This window comes from Ambystoma mexicanum, chromosome 1q (assembly GCF_040938575.1).
Source record: "Ambystoma mexicanum isolate Mex_15411 chromosome 1q, UKY_AmexF1_1, whole genome shotgun sequence".
NCBI classification, from domain to species: Eukaryota; Metazoa; Chordata; class Amphibia; order Caudata; family Ambystomatidae; genus Ambystoma; species Ambystoma mexicanum.
The window spans coordinates 1334574168-1334592830 of NC_090922.1; the positions used below are offsets into that span (position 1 = coordinate 1334574168).

General features: G+C 44.9%; 1 protein-coding gene across 1 annotated transcript in view; it reads left to right on the forward strand.

The window, feature by feature from the left end:
* CC2D1B (coiled-coil and C2 domain containing 1B) overlaps positions 1-18663 on the forward strand; it is a 2515186-nt gene that overhangs the window by 2128549 nt on the left and 367974 nt on the right. The window lies entirely within an intron of this gene.

Consider the following 18663-nt stretch of genomic DNA (forward strand, 5'->3'; position numbering starts at 1 on the left):
GACTTGTTATCTATTGCATTCAGGGTCATAGGAATCGCAACTTTAACGGGTGCAAAAAAGAAAGTTTTTATTTTGGGCTAGCTGGGTCGGGGGGCGAGGGGATTCATACTGCCTGACAGATCTTTACATTTCTTTTTGGATAGCTCATTTTTTCCTGCAGCTTCTGCCAGACTTCTTTTCTGCTTACCCTGAGTCTTCATCTTTCTTCACCGTTATCCTCCCACTCAGTCTTTACACATGGCAGGTAACGCAAAGCTAACAACACCTTACTGTGTCACCGTGGGGTAGATCAGTCAAGGACCAAGCAGGGTCCTTCTTTCTCAGCCCCTCGGTCCCATGAACTGCAGACCACTTGCACCCACTTCTGCGCGCCCTTCTACGCAACAGAAAGGTGCTTTATAGTCTGGGTGCCTCCTTCCTTGGCACGTCAGAAGCCCAAGTTCATTTGGTTAAAGGGCCAGTAGCCTGAATATATGGCCATTGCAATTAACAAGCACAGTGTCCAAAAGCAGTTTTCCAATGGGCCTAGCCACTCACAGGAACCACAGACCACGTGCACCCACTTCCACGTGCGCTCTGTGCCAGAAAGGTGTTTTATAGTCTGGGCCCCACCTTCCTTAGCACTTCAGAAGACCAGGCTCTCCTCCCTCGGAACGTCAGAAGCCCAGGTTCATTTGGTTAAAGGGCCAGTTGCCTGAATATACGGCTGTTGCAATTAACAAGCACAGGTACCAAAGATCACTTGCACCCTCAAATGGCGGACACTCCCGTCCCCTGCACACTTTATGAGCTGGCAGTGCTGATGTTAGGCGTATGACAATGCTGCACCATTTCTTGGCTTTGAGAAAGGCTGTTTTCCCTCCGGATTGGAGAGGCACGTTATTCACTCTTGGCTTGGGCAATGTTTGCTCTTTCCAACTTTTATGAAAAAGGTTCAAAGGCTTGACCTCTATTGTTAGAGTTGTTTAATTGCTTTAGTACAGATTCAGAAGTCACTCTTCCTCTCAGAATCTTTATTAGGCACACACGAACACTCCCTTTGTGCGTTTTCGGCTGAAATTATAGATCAAGAATAAAGTTTCACTGCGTTTCTTTCTTACACAAGTAAAATAAATGACATTCACTTATACGCGTGTGCTACATTTCAAGTGCCCCATTGTTTGGCAATGAACGGCCAGCTTCACATTGTTTTTCTCACACGCAAGTGTTTTTTTTAAGGATACTATTGTTGGTAGTGTTCGCGCATGGAATCAGAACGCTCGATAAGACACACCGGCTTCTGTATTCCTTTTCTTTGTGCGTTTCAGGATTCCTGCGATTTCTGCCTTCTACTTCGATCCACATTCTTCCTTGTTGAGAGTGTCTCAGGACACGTAATTAAGGAGCCCTTCTCGCTCCTGAGACCCACAACTCCACAGCAACTTCTGGCCACAGTTTCCGGCACACTTCCTGCTACTCAATCTCTGCAATTAGGTTCACACCTGCATTTGTTTGGGGGAACAGGACCCTTCAGCTCTCCCACTCCTTCCTGGATTGCCCACACTGTGCTTTCTTCCTTCTACTTCTGCTACTGCCGAAAACACTCCAGCCACAGTTTGCTCCCCTTCTAATGGCCTGCACCTGAGGGGACCTTTTAAGCCTCCTTTAGGTGTGGGCTATTAGGATTAATTGCCTGACTACTGCTACAGCATAGCTCTTCACTCCTCTTCCTCATCCCAGTACTTCTGTGATTATGGGACTTGTAGTCCCTAACAACAAAATTGGATTTAATTGTAAGTTTATTCATTTTAAGGGTAGATTAATTTCCTTTAAAAGTATCTAAGAACAAATCATCAGAATTAACTGATAAAGAGCAAGGCGGCAGTTTATTTAAGGCAACATTTATAAATTCCTTTTCACTATACCTTTGGGAGAAAGGGGGATTGTTTTCCTTATAGGTCTGAAATGGTCTTTCTTTCCTTGGGACTTTTACAGGTATTATATTGGCAGTGCCCACATCCACAGGTTTGATAAGTGGTTCAGATACATCATGGCAACAATATGCCATTTTATATTTTTGCAGCTTTGCAAGTCTCTCCCCTTTTAAAGATAGATACTGTGTCTCATCCTGTAGGATCTCGTCACCACCCTGGGCCTTGTCTCTTCCAAGTTGATCCTCCCGCAGTACACCACCCCCAAGTTCAGGATCAGGAAGCGTCTGCCTTTCCCTGGCCACCTGGGAGGAGACTTGAGGCAGGGTGTTAGTGAGGGATCCATAGGATTCATCACAACGAGGAGCTGGTAAAAAAAGTACAGACCTTCATCAATTGACCATGACTTTCTTTCCAGACATCCTACTCCAGAGAGATTTGTAGTGCAGGGTGCTACTTCCACCTCAAGAGCCGCAGCTTATCCAACCGTCCCACCAGATAAAGACGATATAAAATACGATGCATTAGCCAAGAAGATATTTTCTGCTTGGAACATGGCACTGAAGACCATTAATGCATATTGTGCTCTGGCGAGATAGACATATTCTCTAAGGAATGTATTTTCCCAGGCAGCAGAAAACATCCCCGAGGGGGAGATGAGAGATGGTTTTAATAAGATCATCAACGTTGGTAAGGCGACTTCCTGCCAGTCACTCCTATGAGGGCTTGATGCATCAGACTGCGTTGGCCTGTGTTTGAGCGTGAGTGCAGTATTAAGTCGATTTGCATGGTTACGCAAATCTGGTTTTGCCCCCAGACGTTCTATCAAGGCTACTGGATATGCCCTTTGACGGGTCCAGCCTCTTTGGAACAAAAGCTGACAGTTAAGAAAAACATACAGCTCCTAAAGCTGCTGCAAAATCATTAGGAGCAGCCATTTATCAGCCACAGAACAAAACACCTACCTACACAGGCTTTGAGAGGGCGTTCTTCTCGCTAATACTACTCTTTTGGACAAAGGGGAAGAGGTCAGTCTACCCAAAGATGACAAAGGAAGTTCTCACGTGCCCCTAGAGGCTGTGATGGGGAAACTGCTCAGGCAGCCACCTTCTTTTTGTTATGTTATGTTACGTACACATCTAGAGCGCATCCTACACCAGCTAGGGCATCATGGCACTATGGGGGTAAGGCTGAAAAAGGGTAGAAGAAAAATAGGAAGAGAAGGGCAACAGGATGAGCTCAAGCTGAGAAAAGGAAAGTCTTCAGAGCGTGCCGAAATGACAGATGTCCACAGTCTCATGGAGAGGCAGAGTGGTGAAGTTCCACAATTGTGCAGCGGCCCACCTGAGAGTACTTGAAGCGTGGAACAAGAATGCGCAGGTCAGGGGAGGAACGCAGGGGGCGGGAGGGGAAATACTGGCAGAATTTTTGTTGGAGATACTTGGGCCCAGTTTTTTATATGGCCCAATGTGTTAGTCCATATATGGAAATAAGGCACAATAACCATATACTCAATGACACGTCAGTCGTGAAGTTCGATTTTTGAAATAAGTCTGGTTTTATTCAGAAGTATCTCAGTCGGCCGACTGGGCCCCAACGCCTCACGACGTGTGTTCCTAGACATCGTGAGATGCGAGAGAGAGCGAACAGCACTCAAGCAGTCATATATATACATAATACATCAACCTTTGCTAATGCTATTCGACCCGCCCATATACATGTCATGCAGGCTAAGGTTCGGTAATTGACAGTTATGACAAGTCTTCATTTCGTCTAAACATTAGTTATTCTAGCAAAGGCTGCAGAGACAGTTTTCTGTTATGAGGAACCTGGGCCACTGGCACAGGGAGGATAACTTGTTCTTAGCAGAGAGACATTCCATACAACGTTATCTTTTTGCTGCGGCTCATGAGCTAAGGGTCATACAGTTCTGAGGCAGAGAAAATACCATCCTTCGTGAAGGAGCACCGCTAGTTGCATATAATTCATGTTTAAATGCCTTTTACAACAGCACTTGCAAGACAAACCGGTACCTGGGCTACTGATTAGGCGCAGCTTTTGCACAGCTTCAAGGCCTCAGTGAGCGGGAAAACAATGTATTTTGCAAGGCTCTACATTCCTGTCTGTGTTAGCTTTTCAGAGTTCAAGCTGTGGCCTCGCACCGTGTGTGGGTCTGAAGCATAGAATACATTTGCAAAGCGTTACAAAAAGAAAATGGCTGGCATTTACAAAATGGACTCCCTATTGTGACACTCAGGTTTCTCAGTTTGCAATGTTTGTCACATGATGCTATTTGCTTCTGGCCAACATACTATTCATATCATTCGGGCTATGTGATTACTTTTTTGGTATAACAAACCCTCCTTTTGGCCTTAAGCCAATAGCATCATCATCCAAACACTGCGTCCTCATCAGACCAGGTGTCACTTTCTGAACTACCCAGGTCGCTATCATCCTCATCATCAGAAATATTGATTGCTATAAATTCTTTAATTATTTCATTTTCATGTTTCGGACCATCATTTATCACACGAGGAGAAGGCTTCACAATCGTTGTACTAATTGTCTGTACACATTAATTTGTAATTATGGAGCAAATGGCTGGCAAGCATTGTGTGCAACAACAGCAGAATATGAGGATACCAAATATCATAACCAGAATTGCAATTAGTTTCCATCCCCATGATCGTAACAGTTCCCAGAGCCATGAACTTATGTTTAGATTCCAGCCACCTGTGGGGACATGAATTTCAGAATTTAGGACATGTAATTACTTAATTGCTTCAAATATTGTAGGGGAGGAGTCACTTACAAATACACAGCACGCTGATCCCACTAATTTGCATACACCTCCCTGGTCAGCCAAAATAATATCAAGAACCATTCTATTCTGAAGTGCAACTAGCCTGATTGCTTTTTGTTCCAGTTTCATATTGTAAAGTATGTCAGTGGTTCCATTTATTGTTTTTTCTAATACCCTGGACAGTTTTCTTATATTCCATGAGTTTATTGCCTGTCCCCAGAAAGGTATAAACAATTTTGCTATATCCCCAAAAATGTGCCCAGCAGTATCATCTCGTTGTGGCGGAGACCTAGATATTTTTGCTATTTCAGAGGTTTTGGCAAGAATACACCAGGTAAAAGTATCCCTAAATAACAGGTACCTTCCCAGTTTCTAGGTAACCATGGATAAGCTTGGTCTCCACGCACAAAATAGACAGGACCTCCGATATATAATGGTTTCTCTTCTTGCTCAAGTACAGCAATATTCATACATCTAGTAAATGTTCCCACTGGTTGGGAGCCTTTTTTCCGTAAGCAAAATGGAACAGAATGTGGACTATGATTAGTAGTATAGGAGGGAGGCATTGCATCCTTGTTTCCAACCGGAGCCATTTTCAAAATAATTAGGGATTGGTAGGGCCTAGAGAGTCTATCTATGGGACTGGCCGATGCAGTGTTAATTTTGCTCCTACTTGTAAACACGGAACAACCTAGCGGTGTTAATACCAATCTTTCGAATTCATTTATATTTGTTCCATCAAAGTTTCCGGTGACACTATCATTCCATCTTCCAAAAAATAGAGCTCTTAATGATGCATACCAGGCAGTACTAAGCGGTGGAGGATGTATATACCAACCCATTCCTCTTTCCCTGTGCTGGGGTAAATGCGAATACCCCCAGCAATTGGATCTATTCAAGATAGCATGAGTCATATTCATAATCAGTAATAAGGTGTTATTATCATAACCTTTTCTGTGTTTCACATCTCGTGACGGGAGTGTATGAGAAAGCGCATGAGCTGGGGTACTCATAGTGGGAGCATTGACAGTTGACAATAGAGTGTTCATGGGATGCATAGTTTCCAAGTAACAAAACTTTGGGATCAATGTAAATACAATACAGATAGATATGGTGATCAGGAGCAGGTTAGTCTTTGTAGACCAAGTCTTTCTTGGGCCCTATTTAATGTCAATGCCTATATGTCTATCAATGGCAGCATCAGTGCAGGCGGCAGCAGGAGCGAATAAAGGCATGATCCACAAAGCCTATTTCAGGAAAAGTTTCTCAGCGTCCATCGGCAAAGTTCTCCATGGCAACACACGTTGTCAGCAAAGTTCAAACAAGTTCAGTTCAGCCTGCTTAAGATGGCAGCAAGCCAGTGTTTACCTTGACAGCCCCAAAAAGGCAGGAGCAAGTATCAATATCGATTTTATAGTGTCGGTACCTTTTGCCCCCGCTTGTTCACGCTAGGTTGCAAAGGCCTTCTCTTAAAATGGTAGTGCCTGGAAACCGCATGTCTGAGCTCTAATCTGATACAGCTCATACGCTCCCTTTCCCATAGGCCTCTGTTCCCAGCTCTGTCCGTGAGCTAGAAACAAAGGCGAAGCAAAAGCTGCTGATTACGTCCGATTTCGTGAACACAAATTGTACCTTAGAGGTCCAGGTACAGTGTGATCGATGAACAATGCACTGTCATTGTTTGCAGCAGATGCAGAATCATTGCCAATCGGTGATGAAATTCGTGATGATGAGGCAGCAGTCGAACAATGTTGAGGCAAGACTGATGTTTCAATTTTCGTTGCAATCTCCCCAGGTCCCTTCTCAGGAAGGAATTCTGGCTGACATTCGGTGATGTCTCTGTATCAATCACAGCTGGTTTACTCTTGACGTCAGGACTATCGATCTCTTTCTCATGTGGCAAAGGAAACGAGATTCTTTTTGTGTGTGTTCGACCATTCACTCGGACTGCAGTGGCCAGTAGCACCTGGTACGGTCCCTTCCAACGCGGTGCAAGCAAAGATTTTCTTTCAAAGTTTTTGACAAGGGCCCAGTCTCCCGGTTGCATACAATGTCCTAGGCCTGTATATCTGACAAGAAGAGCCTCCTGCACCTGCTGATGAATCAAACACAAGTTTTGAGTCAACTGTCTACAATAGTCAATGAGCAATGGGTATTCAACATCCTTCAATCTCTTTGGACGTAGCACATTCCAGACATTGGCTGGTCTCCCCATGATTATTTCATATGAGGAGAGGCCAGTCCTTGCCTGCACAGATGTGTGTATACACAGTAAAGCTAGTGGTAATGCATATGCCCATTTCAAATTGCTTTTGGCACATAGCTTGGCCAGTTTGTTTTTCAAGATACCGTTTTGGCGTTCTACCAAACCGGCACTCATCGGGTGTCTAGCTGAATGGAATCGCTTATCGATTCGGAGACCTGCACAAATTTTCAATATCACAGCCGCTATAAAATGTGGGCCATTATCTGACCATATGACACGGGGCAGTCCGAATCGGGGAAAATACTCTTTTAACATGGATTTCGCTGTTGACATGGCTGAACAATCTTTCTGGGGACAAGCCTCCACCCATTTGCTAAATGCACAGACCACTACGAGGACATATTTATAGTTCTGCCATCTTTCCATTTCTATGAAGTCAAAATGGATGACCTCAAATGGCATAGAGGGAGGACCACAACTTCCTACTGGTGTCACTGTTCCTTTCCCAATGTTATGTTGTAAACAAGTCATGCAATTCTGAACCAATCTCTCTGCAGTTTTCTTAATGTTGGTATTGTCCCATACAGAATCAAGGTGCTGAGACACATATATGTGTTGGACTTTGGGCCATGTTAACCATTGCATAACATATGCATTTATCCACATCCATCTATTATTTTCTCTGTCCACCCAACAACCCTCGGGATCTAATTCTGCTGGACCCTTGGACCATTGTTTTATTTCATCTGGAGTGGCTTCTGCTTGTATCTCTTTAACTGTCTCAATTCCATCCTCTATAAATGCAGGACACTTTCTCTGCTGTTTTGACATACATTTCTGTGTGCAAATCAATGTCAGTTTGTTTCGCGATTCGGTCTGCAAATGCGTTTCCCTTTCCAACATTACACATTATTTTTTTATGTGTGTCGCATTTCATTATTGCTAACCGCTTGGGAAGCACAAGTGCTGATAACAGTCTCACTATTAAAGTGCCATGTTGAATCTTAGTTCCATGTGACGTCAGGAAGCCCCTTTCAGCCCATAATCGGCCAAAATTGTGGACCACCCCAAAAGCATATTGGCTGTCAGTGTATATGTTTACACTAAGGTTTGTAGAAATTGCACATGCTCTGGCTAATGCTACTATTTCCGCAGCTTGTGCTGAGTTATATGGGATTCGTTTGCTCTCTACAATAGTTTTCAGTGTAGTAATGGCATAAGGAGCAGTTGATGTACCATTCGGTAATTTAAAACAAGAGCCGTCACAAAACAGTTCTCCATCTGGCTCTTTCAGGGGGAGTATCAGTTAAATCAATCCTTCATTTTGTCTCTTAATAATTAAGCAATCATGTAATAATTGTTTCTCACTCCCTTTTTCACTGGGTGGTGGCAATAACTGGGCCAGATTTAAAGCGCAACATCTCTTATTTGAATATGCAGTGCAAATAGGATAATTTCATACCTTGTTAGTCGGGCGGATGTGAAATGTTGTGTTTGCGTTCTATTTAGAAGAACGTCTGCTGAATGGGGTACCATCACGGTTAGAGAGTGACCTAAAACCATCCCCTCGATTTGTTTTACTGACGCTGCAGCAACAGCTCGCAAGCAACGTGGCAAAGCACATGCAACAGGATCCAACGTGGAAGAGAAATACCTGCATAGTCTATTTCTGCCCTCCTGTTCCTGAGTCAAAACAGCCAAAGTACATCCATCCTTTTCACGCACAAATAACATAAAACACTTCTCATAATTTGGCGTGCCGAAAACCGGAGCTGAGCATAACACAGCTCTGAGCAGGTCAAAAGCTTCTTGACACTCCATGTTCCATGGCAAAGGTAAGGTAACATCCTTCCTTGTCAATGCCACTATGGGTTTCACAATCATTGAAAAATTAGCAATCCACTGCCTACAATATGAAGCCATGCCAATTAAAGCCCTGACTTCCTTCTGCGTGTTTGGAATAGGCATATCAGAGATGCTTTCTATGCATTCTGGTGTCAATCTTCTTCCCTCCTTTGATAGGAGGTAGCCCAAATAGGCCACCTCCTGTCGACAATACTGGAATTTCCTCAATGATGCCTTGTGACCATTTGCCACTAAATGTGTCAACAAAGCCACAGTGCTTTCTTTACAAATGTCCTCTGAGTAACCATATACACACTGGGGCAATTCAAGCATGCCCAGTTGTTCCTTCAATGCTCTACTGTAAATACTTGGACTCTCACTGTAGCCTTGTGGAATACGTGTGAATGTAAATGAACGCCCTCCTAATGTAAAAGCAAACAAATATCTACTCTCTGGATGCACAGGAATACTAAAGAACGCGTTCTTCAAGTCAATCACACTGAAGTGTGATGCGGAAGCTGAAACATAGTCAAAATCGTTGTTGCATCGGGGACTAACAGGAATTGGGGATCAACTACTTTGTTAACCACACGTAAATCAGTTATAAAACGGTAAAGGCTATCATTACCTCCTTTCTTGTAAACTGGATGAATCGGACTATTGCAAACACTACCAGAAATCCTCTTCAATTACATTTCTAGCAATTAAATATGACACAATATATTTCAACGCTCTTTCACCCTCACTCGAAATTTTCTATTGCGGAATACGCGGTAATGTAATACCTTCCTTCAAAACAATTTTTACTGGTTCTACTTTCAAACATCCAACATCATTGCCGTTCACTGCCCATATACAAGCCGGCACTTTACTCAATTTAGTTGGTAATGGCATGGATACAAATTGCGATACAGGAGTTTGTTGTGGCGAGATCGTCAAGTACACTCCATCAGCAGAACACTAAATGACTGCATTCAATTTCTTCAATAGATTCAATCCCAACAAATTTTCGCCGCAATTTGTCGTCAAAAGAAACGGGCAAGAGTCAGTGAATGGACCTAGTGTGATTGGCACTAGTTGTGAAACTGGACTAATTACTGCTGTACCTGAGAACCCTACTGAGACATTTCTATGCCCTGACAGTGGTATATTTGGAACCCGCTGGTGGTCGATCAAACATTTGTGTGCCCCCTGTTTTGGGCTGTCCTAGGGGAACAGTACATCATCTGATGTAAAGTCTCCAGAGTAATATACATTGGAGGGATTATCAAAAACATTTCCACCATTCATGTTGTTCCGTTGTTGATTCTGATTAACCTGATTATCCAGAAATTGTTGCTTCATCTGATTTCTATTTTGACCTGCTATTCCTGGACGACCTCTAAACGGTTTTCTTGAAATAGTCCCATTTCTATTCTGTAATTGCGGGCACTGTGCTCGCCAATGACCTTCTTGTCTGCAATAGGCACATTGATTTATACCTATTGGACCCCCTTGCATGTTGGATGACAATGCAAATTGGACTCTAGACGGTGCGTTCCCGCCACCTCTATTATTGTTTGCTACCTGTTGAGGTAACACTCTGGTTTTCAAATCTCCTTTCTCCCTTATTTGCTTATCCATTTCTGAATTTAATCGATTCTCATAATATTGGGCCATATGTAATACTTTGCTTTGTGATTTTGCTTGTCATGCACTTTCAGATGTCATTATTAATGTCTGAATTTTCGGTAACAATCCTCGCACAAACTTATCAACAAATAATCTCTTCCCAGGTTCGGTACGTAGATCTTGACCACTAAAATCTGCAAATATATCTTCAAACCGGTTACAATAATCTGTTGCTCCTTCGGATTTGTCTTGTAAGCAATCAGTCAATTTATCCCAAACTATTCTCTTCTCACGCACTAAAGTTTTAAATTTCTCTACTATCCGCGAAGGCAAAGTAAAAATTACTTGCAGAGGCTTCTCCCCAGCCTTTCTATCACTATCAATTCTAATCAAAGTTTCCCATGTATCGCCTAACATCGGCGCATCATTTATATTTCTAATCTGCTTCCATATGTCCGCAGGAAGTATCACAGGGAACAATAAATCAATGTCAGTGTAAAAACAGATGAATTTAAAACAGATTCAATTTCTTTATAGAAACCTGCTGGATTTTTACTAATGTCAGGGACCGTCTGCTTTATAGTATTCACTTCTTGCCTAGAAAAGGGAACATGTACAAACTGTGCAATATAATCTGCTTCTATCGTTCGCGCTGGAATCGCTCCATCAGCAGCAACTTCTACTTTCGGGACAAACGTGGGAGGCACCTCCCTCATTGGTAATTGCAAAGTAGGGGATTCTACATCTGTTCGTCTATTAAGCAACAAAGCCAAATCAAGAGAAAAAGCAGTCGTTCCAGTGTCAGGTCAAAATGCTCTTTTATAAATCGTCATTAAATCAGCAGGACAACACATCTTTTTCTTCATACATTCATCCTGTAAATACTCCACTATAATCTGTAACACCTTCCTCTGCATTTCTGGTGTATACTGACTAAACATATCATGTACTTCAATCGGGGAAAAGGCGGCATCCGTAATCCATCCAAGCGCATCTCACGTACAAATTCACATCTCTTCACTAACAGGTTTCAACGGCGGCAGAAACCGTTTCTGAACGTATGACATATGCGGTTGCCCTTTACTCATTGGGGGTCATTCTGAGTTTGGAGGCAGCCATGGTGCTATTGGCACCATGGCTGCCTCCAAACGCAGGTCCGTGTAGGCGTAATGGGGACTTACCGGGACATTCCGACCTATGCGGACCCGATAAGTCCCCATCCCGAATACCATTCCCCATTCCCGTTCGAGCCCCCATAGGGCTCAATGGGAATGGCGAAGGCGCTAATAACGGGCCCGCAAATAGCGGGCCCGTTATTTGCTCCCGGGTCCCCTAACGGGACCCGCTAAGGATGTCTAGTCTGATCAGAAGTTTTCAGCTGGTCCCGCTAGGGAACCTCGGAATAGGGCGGTAAGGGGTTACCGGCACCGGCATCCTTACTGGTGCCGGTAACCCCTTACCGCCCACCTCGGAATGACCCCCATTGTCTCTTTATGCAACTGATCAAGTTCTCGCTTAAACACAAATATTCGCATTATCTTGCAAATTGGAAAGGACAATCAAATCACGCAACTCTTGCGGTACCACTGTATTAGTCAAATCACTCCATATTTTAACAAGGTAATCTCCCATACATTCTATCAATACTTGCTGTTCACCAAGGCCGCTATGATCAGATATGGAACTTTGCACAGCCACTTCATCGCCATCATCAGTATACGTCTCAGCCCACTGTTTCAGGTCGTCTTTCCGTCCCTTGCTAATCGTACTATGAGGCAGTCTAACACTTCCTCTTTCAGGCCCCATTGATGCAGAACTGCCAGGTTTAGCTTATAACTCATGCTCTGAAAGAGGTGAAGGAAATTATGTCACGGGTGCAGATGGGACGGCTACTGCAGGTGCGGATGGAATCGTGGGAATAGCAACAGGAGGAGGTACATAAGGAGTTGGTGCAACTGGGTCTATACTTGGATGTTCATTTCTTCGCTCATTTAGTATCTTATTTATCAGTTCGTCTGATGTATGCAACTCTTGTGAAGGATATATTTTCTGTATGTCTAATTGAAAGGCCCTATCTATGTTCCTAATGGCTTCTGTCTGCTTCTGCTGATCATGCTCTAGCGCTTTCTCTGCTTTTGATTTATGTCTACGTGCGTGTTTCTCTCTACTTTTCAAGCGTTGATTCGCTTCCTTTCTCCAGTCTCTTACAACATCGAATGCTGCAGGTCTGGCCTTTTTTCGTAGCAAAACTGATTCTAAATGTTCTACAAGCGCTAGTTCAAAGCTCCCATTATTCGGCCACTGAAGGTCTGATACACGTCTGGTCTGCCTATGCCAAACCGCATTGAATGCTATTTCCCCTATTCCGTATTTAATGTACATTTCGTGTGCCAGCGACCCCTCGGGTGGCTCGGCCTGGCCAGTTTCCAAAGATTGTCTACCGCAGTGAAAAAATCACACTAAACGGGAAGACAATTTCCCAGGCATGGTTAATTCTTACCCTTTTCTTACCCTGGGCATTTGTACTTGCAAGTGCAACACTCAACCAATATCAGGACGTTTAAGAATCGGAGCACGACTCACCTGATCAATCAATTTGTGTCTCAGGACGCAATTCGCCCGTTTACAGGTGCAACCAAGAATTGTCACGACCACGTATCTGGCACAATTTATCTCGCTTCCAGGACCCTCGCCTCAATGCCCTCTGGCTGCTGCTCATCGATCAGGGATCGGCTGTGAACAGATCTGCGGAGGAGGCGCCCCGAACACCTTCCGATTCCGGTCCGACAGCTTCGTCCTCGACTCGTCCTTGCCTTCAACATATGCGATGGAGCATCACAGGGAGGGTCCCTATTCGGGCGCCATCTGTGTTACTCCATATATGGAAATAAGGCACAATAACCATATACACAATGATACGTCAGTCGTGAGGTTCGATTTCCAAACAAGTCTGGTTTTATTCAAAAGTATCTCAGTCGGCTGACTGGGTCTCAATGCCTTACGACGTGTGTTCCCAGACACTGTGAGATGCGAGAGAGAGCGAACAGCGCTCAAGCAGTCATATATATACATAATACATCAACCTATGCTAATGCTATTCGACCTGCCCTTATACATGTCATGCAGGCTAGGGTTCGGTACTTGGCAGTTATGACAAGTCTTCATTTAGTATAAACATTAGTTATTCTAGCAAAGGCTGCAGAGACAGTTTTCTGTTATAAGGAACATGGGGCACTGGCACAGGGAGGATATCTTGTTCTTAGCAGAGAGACATTCCATACAACGTTATCTGTTTGCTGCGGCTCATGAGCTAAGGGTCAGACAGTTCTAAGGCAGAGAAAATACCATCCTTCGTGATGGAGCACCGCTAGTTGCATATAATTCATGTTTAAATGCCTTTTACAACAGCGCTTGCAAGACAAACCGGCACCTGGGCTACTGATTAGGTGCGGATTTTGCACAGCTTCAAGGCCTCAGTGAGAGGGAAAACAATGTATTTCTGCACGGCTCCACATTCCTGTCTATGTTAGCATTTCAGAGTTCAAGCACTGGCCTTGCACTGTGTGTGGGTCTGAAGTATAGAATACATTTGCAAAGCGTTACAAAAAGAAAATGTCTGGCATTTACAAAATGGACTCCCTATGGTCACATTCAGGTTTCTCAGTTTGCAATGTTTGTCAGATGATGCGATTTGCTTCTGGCCAACATACTATTCATATCATTCGGCCTATGTGATTACTTTTTCGGTATGACAGATGGACGATGCAGAGCGTCTTGAACTTGACCTGTTTGGACATGTGCAGCCAGTAGAGGGCTTTCAGAATAGGAGATACAGTTGAAAAATGGGCGGCGGCAGTGGCAAGCCTGGCTGCAGAATTTCAAAGAACTTGAAATTGATGAAGAAGAGGAACAGGTTGTGCAAGAAGAAGAGAGTTACAGTAATCCAATGATCCCACTGTCAAAGAAGAAACAACTAGAGGGCGTAGTTAAAGGGGAAGAAAGGGTAAAAAGGTATGCAAAATATGCAAATTAAAATGGACCGACTGGTTGTTAGGCTGAAACCTGTGTAGTTTCCTTTGGGAACACTGCAAAAGATTTAGGACTACAGGTGTTAGCAGTAAACCCACTTGGTAGCAGTCTGTACCACCCAGATTCACCTGGTAGCTGTGGCTGAGCAGTCAGACTTCCCTCAAGAAGAGTTAGGCAGTATGCAAAGTATACACAATAGGCACTCAGACACAATAGCACAAGCAAACACTGACCAGAGCTTTGGTATCAAAATATATAATTATTTATTTAAAGACACACTGTTTGAAACACTCCAGCACTCTTATTGTAAAACACTCTAAACACAGTTACTATTATGATATATACAACCCTTATTCATTATCAGTCTTAGTTAACACCACTTATTTCCAGACAGAGGTGAGCGCTTAACTATAGATGGCACTCCAATAAGTTCATGAAGAAGGGAGGGAAAACGACAGAATATGTGAAGATACACCACTCTAAGATTTATGAACACTTTTAGCAAGACAGAAGAGCAAAAGTCACTTGTGAGCCAAAGTCCATAGGCTGGGCCCACTCTTAGAGAGAGCAGAGCACAAATGTGCCCAAGATGACACAGTTACACTAGGCTTTGAAAGTCTTGCAGAGAGTTCGAAAAGAGTTTAGAGAGGCTCAGAAAAGTTTAGCCAGGGTGTCCCAGGCTAACCCAGGTCCGAAAGCCGGGGGCTAAACCTACCCCGTACAGTCGGTGGCAAGGGAAGCCAGGCGGAACATGGTACCTTAAGTGGGAAGGATCCTCCAGCGGTGGCAGTTGTTCCTGGCAGCAGGTGCAAGTCTCGCCGTCGTCCAGAGGAAGAGAAGATCTCGACCTGGAGGAAAGATGAAGGTCGTTGCACTGCCAGGGAAGAAACCAGCCGCAGAGTTTTCCGGTTAAAGGTATTACCCTTTATTTCGCAGTAAAACGTGGTATTCCGGTTGCCGGGGTACTTGGCACAGGCAAGGCGGCCACGAGATGCGTCGGGAAGGCGAAAAGACGGTGAAACTAGTTATCCCCACCAGTCAAAGGAAGAAGACTCTCTGGCGGGAGATCTCCTCTGTCGTTGGGAAAAGTGGTGAGACGGTTCAGCAGGGCTCCACCGGTGGTGTCGTCGTAGCAGGTCGGCTCAGCTTCTCCCTCGTCGGATTCTTAGGTCCTGTGGCGACTTCTGAAGTTCCAGTCCCCAAAGCCCTGCTTTTATGCAGAAAACCCCCATTCACTCAGCCTAGCTGTCACTCAATCATGCTAAGTGGTGAGCCGGCCGGCTCACCACTTGGGCCAATCACGACGGAGTGCGACTTGAGTTGCCTAGGCAACTCAGTCCAGGGTGCCTAAATCCCCCTACGCCCCTCCTAAGTACCCCAGACAGAGTGGCACCACTTTGGAGGGCTTCTGTGGAGAAGCCCGCCAAAAAGTGGAACAAAGGGCTCGACTTGGGTTGGAGTCGCAGAAGAGAACACAAACGCCATTTTAGAACCGAGTTTTGGCAAAAAAATACCAACCGGAGAATTAATAATAATTAAATAAACCGGCGGTATGTTCGAGGCTATCGTAATTAAATAAGTAAAGATAGTAGCCTCGAACAATGGGAAAATCCCATAGAGAAATATTCGCGGTTGAATATAAAAAGTAGTATCCACTGCCACCAGCCAAAACTCGAACATGGGGGACGGAGACGTGCCCCCTCGACTAACAGACCCCGGGGCAATTGAATTGCCCCAGCCAGTGCGTCCACAATATGATGGTTTGTACTGGTTCTGTTCAGAATTCCATACTAGTAAAGTCAATGGTGACTTTACATGCCCTGGGAGACAGTAGTCAGTCCCAGGGTATGGAGTCTATACTGGGGGATCACTATGACACCCCCTGTGTTACTGCACTGAGGGTGCTGTGTAACACACATCACAAAAACACATGAAGCCCTTTGGAGTAAAAGACCCCATAGCCCATTAGACACATCTAGAGTCAAAGGAATACACTCAAATCATGTCCAAGAGTGAGGGGAAAAAAGTCTCACTCTTGGCAGGAGAAAAAAATAAACCCCAAAAATCCAGCAAAGCTGCTGGAGGACTCATTAGGTTAGGAAATTCAGCCTAAACAGAATTCTCCCTAACACTCGCCCCCCCCCCAGACTAAGGGACAGGAGGATTTAATCCACTCCTGGATGAACCTCATACCTCTAGTCGATGACATACATCCTAGAGAGTCCATCAGCATTTTGGTGGTGACACCTTGACCTAGGTTCTATGGTCAACTCAAAGGTTTTCCTTTGTAAGCTAAAGGACCTACAAATCCTTTGAGGAACATCAGTCTTTTTGAAACTATAGGGGATCTGGTTGACCAGTCCCTCAGAAGTTGGTACAACTTCTGAACCTGTGTTAGGCTTTTTCAAGGGGCCCTTAGATCTAGAGGGGCCTCCAAGGTTCCTCACCACCTCTCTTGTGGGAGCAGGTTGGGTCTTAGGCCTCTTGGTTGGAGGGGTTAGGGTTAGGCAATGTACCTGCTTCCCCTTCCTCTTAGATCTAATCTTACCTACTTTAGGAGTATCCCCCCTAATACTAGGTTTTGAGTTGGGGTCTTCAGTAGAAGGTCCAACAGTCTGCCGGGTTTTGGCCTTAGACTTTTCTTTCCTGGTTTTCCACCAGCATTGAGAATTACCAGTTCTCTCAGACCTAGGTAAGGGTCCAGTAGGTCTATCATCCTCTTCCTCAGAAGCGGGGGGGGGGGTCACAGACTCTGAAACTGGGGGAACAATGATGGAGCTTGGTTGGGGCTCCCATTTCCCTAATGTACTAGCCTGAAATGTGCCTGGGTTAGACTTCAACTTACTACCACCAGGGCTTGTAGTGGGGGTCTCAGTAGAGGTTCCCACAGGCTTAGAGGGGTCCCTTAAGGTGGTGAAAGGGGCCCTTAGGGGTCCCTCGCAATATGGAAACAAGGCAATAACCATACACGAAAGGATGCGCCAGACACGAGTCTCTATATCTATCATTTTCTCAGCAGCGGTGCAGGAGGAAGCTGAAACCAGTTTCGACTTTTCCTTCATTGTTCTTCTTCTTACTGGAAAAGTTCGACGTGGATATCTCTCGTTGTTATACTTGCTTTGATGCAAATAGTTCAATGAATAAGTTCAGTCTGCCAGCCCTTTGCAGCTTTTACCATTGGTTCTGAGCAAAATTACTGCTTAGACGATGTCTGTGTAAGTTCTTTAGTGACAGAGTACTATGTGCATCCAGCTTGTCCCACTCTGGCTTCTGACACACGTACTCTGTTATAAACGCACCGAGGAGCTGTGAGTCTTGAATTGTCCGATTGCACAATTCTCACACCTCTCTCCTCTACACCCCTGGTTCCTCCTCCGTCCGTGAGTGGAACCAAAGGCAAGAAGTACCAAGAATCAGTGGATCACTTTGCCTTTCGAGGCCTGAGATCGTAACGTTTTACTCCTGGTATTGTGTGATCGGTGAACAGTGCCGATGCACTTCCAGTATCAGGCTCAGTGTCAGCCTGCGGCGCAATGATCGATGTTGCGGAGCACCGCGGCAATGATGCAGATTCTGTTTTTGGCTCTGGTGTGGTTACAAGATCTGATGGGTGCCAAAGGGGCACACACTCTGTATTCGTAGACGTGTGAAATGCTGATTCTGTGTCGTTCAATGATGATGTTGCTTCTGCTGGGCGGCGTTGGGGCCCTGTTCGCCCTTCCACCTTTTTGTCAGTTTCTCCAGGCTCTGGTTTCTGTTTCACTTTTTTTCTCAGGCTTTGTTTCGAGTTTCACTTCTCGCTCAGGCTGGTGCTGTGTCATTCGATTGGCAACAGTTTCTTTCGTTTCCGAGACCGTTTCCTTGCTCTGGTCGTCGGAAGTTGTCAGCAGTCCTGGGAATCTTTTGGCATGTGTCGCATGGATCCATGCCTTGCGACTGTCCACTCGAATGGCCGTCTGTGTCGCCAAAAGTACTTGGTAGTGGCCGCGCCACCTGGGTGCTAATGACGTCTTCCGTTGAAAGTTTTTTATCAGGACCCAGCTTCCAGGCTCCAGCGCGTGCCCCGGTCCGGTGTATCGCACTGGTAACGCCTCCTGCACCTGCTGATGAATCAAACGCACCGTCTGCATTAAAAGGCCACAGTAGGTGCTTAACACAGGATGCTCGACCTCACATAATCTTTTGGGCTGCGGTGCGCACCATACATTTGCCGGTCTCCCCATGATAATTTCATAGGGAGAGAGCCCGGTTTTAGCCTG